The sequence below is a fragment of the Cibotium barometz genome, chromosome 6, assembly GCF_041138505.1.
Source record: "Cibotium barometz isolate CiBa-2024 chromosome 6, ASM4113850v1, whole genome shotgun sequence".
In the NCBI taxonomy this organism is placed as follows: Eukaryota; Viridiplantae; Streptophyta; class Polypodiopsida; order Cyatheales; family Cibotiaceae; genus Cibotium; species Cibotium barometz.
In genome coordinates, this window is record NC_141051.1 from 13,476,735 (window position 1) to 13,487,959 (window position 11,225).

Sequence of the window (11,225 nt, forward strand, 5' to 3'; positions counted from 1 at the left end):
AAGCTGGAAAATTCTAGAGCTTAGTTGGACTGAGTAAGTGTCCTCCTCCCTCACCTATAAATAGACCCTCATTCTATTGTATTCTCATCTTTGAGCTATACCATGCCAGTATTGCATTAAAATAATGATATTTTCTATTATCCCTTAAAAATCTTCTACTTTTGGAGAGATTGGAGCTTCTCTCTCTCTTCAACAATCCTTGGAGCTTTCTTCTCAACATACTAAACCAATTGATTGGTTGGGGGCTTCTTTCTAAGATAAAGAAGCAAGCCAAATCAAGAGGTAAGAAGTAATTTCATGGTTTTCATTAATATTCTCAATGATTTCACTTCTCAACCCCTCTCAAGCTTGAGAAGTTTCTATTTAGTTGTTTTTAATGCAAATCAAGCTTCTCTAAGAGTTTTAATGCTTAATCATAAAAAAGTTAATTTTTATGCTTAATTAGGATGCTTTTTATGTATATCTCTCTCTCCCAAAAGAATAGTCATTCCTATGACTAATTCTTAAGCAAATGAATGCTTCTCATTGATAAATTCTTAATTCAAATTCAATCTCTAAGCTTGTTAAGCTAGGGGTTAAGAAAATGGCTTTTTATGCTTTTATGCCAATAAAATTATGGTAAACTTATGATTTAATTCCATAAATTAGATTTAAGTATAAGGATAGTTATTCTATCCTGATTATATTACAAAGTCTTATTCTTTCGAGAAATATTAAAAATTATCAGTAATAGCAAAGCGAAGCTATGGCAATTTTTTTAGAAATTAATACATAACTCATTTCTATGCATAATGTGAAAAGAGGACTTTCTACCATATTTTAGGATTGGTCATCCTATGCTAAAAGAATGATTTTCATCACATTCATGGAAAACTAATTTTTATTGTTTATGCATAGATAATTAATTAAAGAAAAGAAAAATTTTTGGTATTTTTATTTTTTATGCAAAAAGAGGAATTCCCATGGTAATGGAGATCCATGTAATTAAATGGAAAAAGAGAAATTTTGGTAAATAAAATAATGAATATTTAATGTAAAGAGGAATTTAAGATAAATTTATTTTATGCATGAGAAAATTTAAATGATAAAAGAGGAATTCCCATGACAATTGGAGTTCAATCATTTAAATGGTAAAAGTGGAATTCTTGGTATTTTTGAAATAATGGATAATTTCATTAAAGAAAAGAGAAATTTTAGATAAATTTATTTTATAATAAAAGATGAATTCCCATGACATTTGGAATTAAATCATTTAAATACAAAAAGAGAAATTTCCATGATAATTGAGATCCAATAAATTAAATGGAAAAGAGAAATTTTTAGCATAATTCAAATTATGAGTATTTAATCAAAAGTGAAATTTTGAGCATTATTGGAAAATATGGGTAGAATTGATTTTTGTAAATCTCATGAATCTTTTACTCAAAATAAGAATATTGAATATATTTCACTTGAGATATTTGAGAAAGAATATGAAAATATCTGTTGAGAACAAGTACCTTTACCTAGGCCAAGCAATTGGCATAAATTTAGAAAAGTCCCATCAGTATTATCGAAAATAGAAAATGTTACTAAATGTGAATAGATTTGAATGAAGAGATGAGAATGAGATGTGAGGATATGTGAAAGGATGTGATGTGATGTAAACGGATGTGGATGTGATGTAAATGGATGTGGACGTGAATGAAGAGATAAGAATGAGATGTGAGGATATGTGAAAGGATATGACATGATGTAAATAGATGTGAATGGATGTGATGTGAATCCGCATAGATGTGAATGGATGAGATGTGATGTGAATGGATGTGATGTGATGTGAAATTGATGTGATGTGATGCAATGTGAATGGATGTGATGTGATGTGAATGGATGTGATGTGATGTGATGTGATGTGAATCAGGATAGATGTGAATGGAGGAGATGTGATGTGAATGGATGTGATGTGAATCAGGGATAGATGTGAATGGATGAGATGTTATGTGAATGGATGTGATGTGATGTGAATCAGGATAGATGTGAATGGATGAGATGTGATGTGAATGGATGTGATGTGATGTGAATCAGGATAGATGTGAATGGATGAGATGTGATGAATGGATGTGATGTGAATGGGTGTGATGTGATGTGATGTGGATCGGGGTAGATGTGAATGGATGAGATGTGAATGGATGTGATGTGGATATGGGTAGATGAGAATGGATGAGATGTGATGAGGATAGATGTGATGAGATATAATATGATGTGATTGGATGAGAATGGATGAAGGACGATGGGAATACATATGATTGGATGTGGATTAAGCAATGTGAATCGATGTAGAAGAATGTGAAATAACGAGAAATGATGTGGAACAATGTGGAAAGATGAGAGTTCATTAGAAACTGTATTTATGACCTGTTTTTAAATGATTGTTTTATGTCAAGAATGCTGGGGAAGCATTTTGACCATCTTGTGAATGAGGTCGTGGAGACCTAAGTGATAAAGTTGCAACAGCTAATGGAGAGTTAACGAAGGACGTCTCGCATAGCAAGGTCGGCCGAGGTCTTGACCAGCCTCGGTTCGATTTAAATGGTGAGCTTCCGGTACGGTGGATGAGGGACCAAGGAAGCGGCCTATGAGTGAAGTGCTAGTTAATTCCATAAATTGGATTTAAGTCTAAGGATAGTTATTCTATCCTAATTGTATTACAAAGTCTATTCTTTCTAGAAATATTAAAAATTATCTCAGTAATAGTAGCGAAGCTATGACAAATTTTTTAGAAACTAATACACAACTCATTTTTATGCATAATGTGAAAAGAGGACTTCCTACCATATTTTAGGATTGGTCATCCTATGCTAAAAGAATGATTTTCATCACATTCATGGAAAATTATTTTTTATTGTTTATGCATAAATAATTAATTAAAGAAAAGAGAATTTTTGGTATTTTTATTTTTATGCAAAAAGAGGAATTCCCATGATAATGGAGATCCATGTAATTAAATGAAAAAAGAAAAATTTTGGTATATTAAAATAATGAATATTAAATTTAAACATGAATTTTAGATAAATTTATTTTATGCATGAGAAAATTTAAATGATAAAGGAGGAATTCCCATGACAATTGGAATTCAATCATTTAAATGGTAAAAGTGAAATTCTTGGCATATTTGAAATAATTGATGTTTTTATTAAAGAAAAAAAAATTTAGATAAATTTATTTTATGATAAAAGAGGAATTCCCATGACCTTTGGAATTCAATCATTTAAATGCAAAAAGAGAAATTTCCATGATAATTGAGATCCAAGAAATTAAATGAAAAAAGAAGATTTTTAAGAATAATTCAAATTATCAGTATTTATCAAAAGAGAAATTTTGAGCATTATTGAAAAATATGGATAGAATTGATTTTTGTAAATCCCACAATTTTTTTACTCAAAAGAATAATATTGAATATATTTCACTTGAGAAATTTGAGAAAGAATATGAAAATATTTGTTGAGAAAAAGTACCTTAACCTAGGCCAAGCAATTGACAGAAATTTAGAAAAGTCCCATCAGTATCGAAAATAGAAAATGTTACTAAATGTGAATAGATGTGAATGAGATGTGAGGATATGTGAAAGGATGTGATGTGATGTAAATGGATGTGGATGTGAATGAAGAGATGAGAATGAGATGTGAGGATATGTGAAAGGATGTGACATGATGTAAATAGATGTGAATGGATGTGATGTGAATCGACATAGATGTGAATGGATGAGATGTGAATGGATGTGATGTGAATCGACATAGATGTGAATGGATGAGATGTGATGTGAATGGATTTGATGTGATGTGAATGGATATGATGTGATGTGAAATGGATGTGAGTGATGTGATGTGAGTCAGGATAGATGTGATGTGATGTGAGTTAGGATATATGTGATGTGATGTGAATCAGGATAGATGTGAATGGATGAGATGTGATGTGAATGGATGTGATGTGAATCAAGATAGATGTGAATGGAGGAGATGTGATGTGAATTGATGTGATTTGAATAGATGAGATGTGATGTGAATGGATGTGATGTGATGTGAATCAGGATAGATATGAATGGATGAGATGTGATGTGAATGGATGTGATGTGAATCGGGATAGATGTGAATGGATGTGATGTGAATTGGGATAGATGTGAATGAGTGTGATGTGATGACTTGTTTTCATCTTTCAATGACGTTGGCCACCACAGTCCTTCTTGAAGAAACACATTATGGTCAAGATGGTAAATGAAAACATGACAGAATGGGACACAAAGTTGCATTGTGCATTATGAGCATTCAGAATAGCCTACAAGAATGCAACGAGACATGCCATTCAGCATGGTGTATGGACTGGAAGCAGTAGTACCCATGGAGTTCCTCACACAAAACCTTAGGATAGCCATGGTGTAAAGACTCTCTCCGAAGAAAGAGTCACAAGTGCACAGAATTGAGAAACTCCTTCAACTATATGAAAAGAGACTGCATAGTGTGCTCATAGCTTGTGGATAACCGAGATAGTGTAGAAAAGAGGAAAGCTCTAGGTGACACTTTTCATCCCGTGATCTCTCCGGAAAAGGGGGCTCCATTAATCCCTTGATGTGCCTCTGCCAGCACAGCTTTTGTGGTCATGCTCCGGGATGCACCTTCTCAAGATTTGGTCTATCCCCATCTTGTACAATTTCCCTACCAACCATCACGAACGACTTGCTCTGGAGAGTCAGTGTTTTTCGCTAATCTCTAGACATGTACTCCAAAAAGGACAAGTCAGAAAGGAACTGCATCTCATCATACCAACTTGTCTCTCTCTATCTATGATGAAGAGGTGGGCATATGGGAAGTCATACTCCACCACATCTGGAGTTTCTCCTGACTCCAGTCTGGACAAGAAATCTGGCACTGCATGTTTGTTTCCTGGGGTGTGCTTGATGGTGAACTCAAACTCTTGCAGCAAAATAGCATCCATCTGGCTAACATTCCTGCTAAATCTATCTTGTTCACTAGATATAAGAGTGCTTTGTGATCCACATGAAATTCAAAAACATTACCTAATAGATAATGCTTGAATTTTTTGATTGAATAGATCATCCCCAGTGATTCATTTTTTGTGGTGGAACAGTTTCTTTCTGGCCTTGACAGTCTTCTGCTTGCATAATAGACTGATCAGAACTAGCCTCCATGTGAATCATGCATCAAAGCACTTCTTATGGCAAAGTATGAAGCATCCATGAATACATGGAATACTAGATCAAACTTTGGTTGTTGAAGAATTGGTGCTGATGATAGTATCCGTTTCAGATTCCCGAATGCCTCCTGATAAGATCCTAGTCATACATATTCTACATCCTTGATAGTCATAATGTACAGGAGTATTGCTGCTTTCTCCAAGAACATCATGAATTTGTTATGCCATTTGATCAATCCCAAGAATCTGGCTAGCTCCTTGGTATTCTTGGGTGGCTGCAATTTACCAGATCTATTGTCATTCCTTCTGCACACACTATGCCCCAATAGAGATTTTCTCGTGAGACTGCCTGGCAAAGGCACACTTGGCTAGATTGAGGCTCATTTTGGCCATTTCTCATTTCTCCAAACACATCATTAGGGGCTTTATGTGGTCTTCTTTTCTTCCAAATACACTGAAGTCATCCACGAAGACCCTCATGAAGGTGGTTAAATATTGATACAAAATCTCTTGCACCATTGTTTAGAATGTCGCTGGAGAATTCTTCGGCCCAAAGGTCATCACATTGGAGGAAAAAGCCCCCCATTCTATTACAAAGGCCATTTTTTCCTTATCCTCCGCAGCCATGCACACCTAGTTGTACCCCACTAAATCCATCCATAAATGAGTATGTCTCTTATCCTGCTACAACATACAATAGAGAATCTATGAATGGTAGAGGAAATGGATCCAATATGATGGACGCATTTAATTTTTGGAAGTCTATACATACTCAAAGCTTTCCATTCTTCTTGGGGACAATGACTATGGGTGATAGCCATTGTGCTCTGGCAATTGGATAGATGAATCCCACTCTCAATAGCTTGTATATCTCCTCTTTGACCGGCTTGGCGTAGTTGGGATTCATTCTATACCTACTATGTCTAATAGGAATTGCATCCTCCTTCAAACTGATCTTGTGCTGATAATAGTTGGGATCAATTCCTTTCATGTTAGAGTAGTTCCATGCAAAAAACATCCTTGTAGGATCTCAACTGCTCAAAGAGTTTTCCTTTGAATTCTTAACTCAGCTTTGTGTTGACTCTGACTATTATGGGCGCTTGATCATCTCCTAGGTTTACCTCTTCAAGCTCATATTCCTGAACCTTGATATTACATCTCTTTAGTTGGTCTTCTTCATGCTTGAGAGAAACCATGCCCTTCTCCTTCTTGGCCTGCATCTCTTTTATCTTGTCTTGAGTGTCTTCCTCTTATTCCTTTGTACTTGTGTCATGCATGAGCACCTCAGGATAAACAACCACGAGTTCTCGATAGTTACTCTGGAAAATTCGCTCCATCTATACTTAGAAGAGTGATAGAAGGTCTGGATTCTCTTCCAGAATCTTCTCTTGTTCGTCATCTTCCACTCCTTCCAAGTAGTTTAGGCCTTGTCATAGACTTTATATGCGACGGTGTGAGCATGGTGATCGGATGCTAGTTGGAAATGTCCTCTTTATCTCCTCTCTTGTGAATGAGTTTGATGACTCCTCCATGGGGAGGGCTGAATATTTCAAAGGATTCCTTGCATATCTACAATAGCAGGCCTACCATCACATGTTTGAAATACTTAAAGAATTCAACAGGGAGGCGGCTGAGCCAAGGGCTCTTACCATCCTTCATCTCATCAATGGCTGCTCAGATCTTCCTCATCTAATTCTGTATCCAGCATGACTTTCAGAGAGTCTGGTAATGGAGCTTGTTTGCATTCCTTTATTTGTGACTATGATTCAACTCTCTCTCTAGAGTTTGATACAAGTGAGATAAAGATATTCTTGAAATGGGTTCTCACTAGTTCCAGGTTCTCCTCCTCCGTGGACACTGTGGTACCCAAGATGTTTTACAGAAGAGGCGTCTTGTCTATGTCCATTTTTTTCCTCAGTTTCCTCAGTTTGTTGAAAGTATCCTTTGATGGTCTATCTCCTTTGCCTGCCCACCATTCTCTCTGAAAGATGATGAGATCTGAGTAGTCCATCTATTCTTCCTTTCTCAAGTCTTCCCGTATGTGGATGGCCTCACTTTGTAGAGACGAGTCCCCCTCATTGATCTTCTCTTCGATCTCTGATAGCTTGTTATACTTCTTCTGTCTTCTTTCTCTTCAAATTTCTGTGACTTTCCACATGGTACTGACCAAGATCTCCTGAGTTAGGCAAACACCTACGCTCCAAGTCGCAAAACAGGTGTGGGTTAGGAGCAAAAATCTCTCCTCCAGATAGATTCCACCTTTTCTTTGAGACGGATTGGAGTTCAAATATTTTGGGTTCTACATGGAACCATCCAACTCTCACCCTCACATTGGTTTTGTGCAGTTGAAGGTTGATCGAGAGGTGATCCGACATTTAGATGGTGGTGTGGACTTTCAGCTCAGATTTGAGAAAGGCTAAGTTGATGGATGATGCCACATAAACTCTATCGAGTCTGGATTTTTTAAGTCATAGCCTACCTGTTGGTTGCTCCATGTAAATAGGGATTGTCCCATGTAAAGAGGGATCTCCTGGAGAGCATGGAACTCATCTAGGCATCCTTTTGAGCACCCTAACGACTTTACCCCATTCTCTGTATCTATGTGTGATGTTTTCCACCATATTGAAGTCACCTACTAATATCACAGAGTAGGGGATTGCCAAGAGAAACTCAAAAGGGCTAGTTTGGAGGAGTACGGACCCAAGGCATAGACTGGCACCACCTCCCATTTGTCTTTTTGATATGCTAGGAGAAATGAGACCCACCCGTTTCCTATGTCAATCTTGACTTCAGTGATTGAGGCTTTAACAATCAAGTGGACTAGTATTTCCGTCCCTCCACCTCCATGAACATGGGACGTGAAGTGCCATTCATAATCCAAGGCTATGTTGCTGAGGTTGGTTACCACGGCCAGTCCTGAAGCTTTGACTTCTTGAAGACAGATCACATCAGGTCGAAGGCCCATTTGAGAGAGCCATGCCAGGGCCTATTTTTTCGCGTGAGGTCCTTCATGTTATAAGACAAAATGTGGAGACTATCCATCTAAGTTTTCTTGCATGTCCCCTTTGGCTTGCCGCTTTCTCCGTGGAATGTTGTGATGACGGGTCTATTGTGTTGGGGCATTTTACCACCTAAGTATCCATGGGGGTGACCCTAGGGGAGGTTACCATTGAAGCCTAGGGTACTTGTAGATTGACAGGGCCTACGGTACCGTTGAACCCAGAGAGTGCTTCTTCTTCTGCTTGGGAGGGCTCACCGTAGTCCATAGCATTTACCTCTCTTCTTAGGACCTCATCATCTTCCTCTAGTTAGGTGCTAGGTATGTCCTCCTCATCATCTTCCTCCAGTTACGTGTTAGGTATGTCCTCCTCATTGCTTGGAAGGTCTGGGGCATTTTACCACCTAAGTATCCATGGGGGTGACCCTAGGGGAGGTTACCATTGAAGCCTAGGGTACTTGTAGATTGACAGGGCCTACGGTACCGTTGAACCCAGAGAGTGCTTCTTCTTCTGCTTGGGAGGGCTCACCGTAGTCCATAGCATTTACCTCTCTTCTTAGGACCTCATCATCTTCCTCTAGTTAGGTGCTAGGTATGTCCTCCTCATCATCTTCCTCCAGTTACGTGTTAGGTATGTCCTCCTCATTGCTTGGAAGGTCTGAGTTTGGAAGGCTGCAAAGTGATTGTTATGGTTGTTGCATTGGGGAGTGTGGTGTTAAGTGGATTTTGTGAACTCTAAACTCAGGGGGGTCACTCATAAATATGTAAGCATAACACATGGGTTCAACATAAGGGAATTTTAAAATCCCCTTTTTACACATTTTTTACATACAGAAGGGTACATTTAAAGGGGGTATTCACACGTTAAATAGAAAAAGGGTGTATTTTATTCATGAAAAAATCACAAATAAGGGATTTTTAAAGTAGGCCTGAACGCACGTGATACAATGGGTTTACATATAGTGAACCTCCTGAGACTCTAATATGCACAAAAAAATACTGGGATTGCTACGAGGCCTTAGCTAGAATGCATTCTTTAGCTATGATATCATCATTGTACATATAGCATGATCTGAATGCATGATGAGAATAGGGTGATATCTCTTTGATCAATATCTCTTGGGGAAGGATGGCTTGCAATAACTTAATGCACACTAATGGAGTTGATATCATGGTGACACACTAATGCCAATGGTTTCTCCTAGACTGGTAGTTAATATATGTTGAGGATGTTCATTGTGAAGGACACTAAATCACAGGATACAAACTCTTGGTAGACATTTTTTTCCTCTTCTCATATATGAAGTCATGGACACAAGGCACACAGGATTCATCATGGACGTGCTTCTGACAAGCTGTGAATTTATTAAGGGCTGGCAGCATGAGTTTTTTATTGTTGACGGATAAATTCAAAGCAGGCAAGAGAGTGCCTTCATAGCCTTTGGAAGAAAGGAAGCCAAAAATTACTAGTCATTTCATGGATGAAGCACTTGTGAAATTTATCTTGGCACCTTATCATAATGAAAATGAGAAATGTGTAGCACCTTTTGAAGGAGCATATGGGCAATTATTTATTTTAAAATAAGGAAGGCTTCAATAAGCCTTAGCACTAACCTTTAGAAAAGAAAAAAAAAATGATACAAATAGAGACGCAACGAATGCCAAAAAAGCACGCTAAAAGGAAGGAGGAGATCATCGAAGCACAACAACTAGCCAAAAGAATTGGAGAAGGACAGTCGCTTGCATGGTAAGGTGATAAAGGAAGGGAGCTGAAGCATTGCGAGGCTGAAACCAAAGGAGAACAACAGCCGAGAAGAACACTTCACATGTATGTTCTGAGAAGCCACCGTGTGCATAGACTTCTTTTATGGCCACCTTTTAATTCTGATCAACAAGTGTAGAGAGGGTGCAACTACTCCCATAGAAGTTTTTTTTGGACAGAAATCACTGAAATTTTCTGACAACTGATGGGTGTGTAGGGTTGTTGGCCACCTTTTATTTTTTCAGAAAATATATATTATTGAGAGAGCTTCTCTCGTATGCTTCTGAGGGCGCCGATTTGCGCAGAATATGATTTAGTTTTTTTTCTCTGAAGAAGACCAAGTTATAGAGGGGCTGGCTGTCTTTGTATAAATTCTATGAAGGCTCTACATGAATGTTGAGAGGTGATCCAGAGAAGATTGGGTTGTGTGTTTGGCTTCATCGTGTTTTCTTTCGAGCTTTTTATTGTGTTGAAGCTTTTGTCTTGCCCTTACATCTGTTGTGGTTGCAGTACTAGAAGAGAAGCATTGAAGACTTGGAGGTTCTTGTGTAAGGGTTTTTTGAATTAGGCCTCCTATCAGAGATTGAAGCTTTGATTGGGGAAGCACTTGATGATTCTCATTGTGGTATCGTCGGCCATCTTCTTGGCACATATCTCTCAGCCTTACAAGTGACTGTCTATAGTTGTTGTTTGTGGATCTCTCTCTCATAGTAGAGAGGATCTCTCTCTCATAGTAGAGAGTTGGCACATATCTCTCAGCCTTACAAGTGACTGTCTATAGTTGTTGTTTGTGGATCTCTCTCTCATAGTAGAGAGTTTCACACATATCTTTTCCTTATCATCAAAATTTCAAGAAGGAACGCATGCTACAGAGGACATCAGTGTTGTTCCAATTTTTTAGAACAGCAGCCAGCAAGAAAAAAAATACGGGCTAATCTTCGCCAATTGGCGGGGTTTTTCAATATAAAAATCGCTCGTATCTTAAAACTGTTTTTTCGCCTAAATTTTGGCCATTTTGAAGGGTTTTAGAAAATATTCGCCCAATTTTGGACATTTTAGGCCATTTTTTGAGAACATTCATCTTCCCAGTTTCTATAATTCTAGATTTATACAGGAGGAATAATCACCAATCCACCTACACTTATATATTCATGCAGGCATCTTTTTCTTTACTCTCTCGCGGCCAGGTGGTTTCCCCCCATTCTTTCCCTTCTTAACTTGCTGAAAGACATATTCCTCAACCTTCGTGCCTTTTACTTCGCTCTCGAGGGCCGTAGT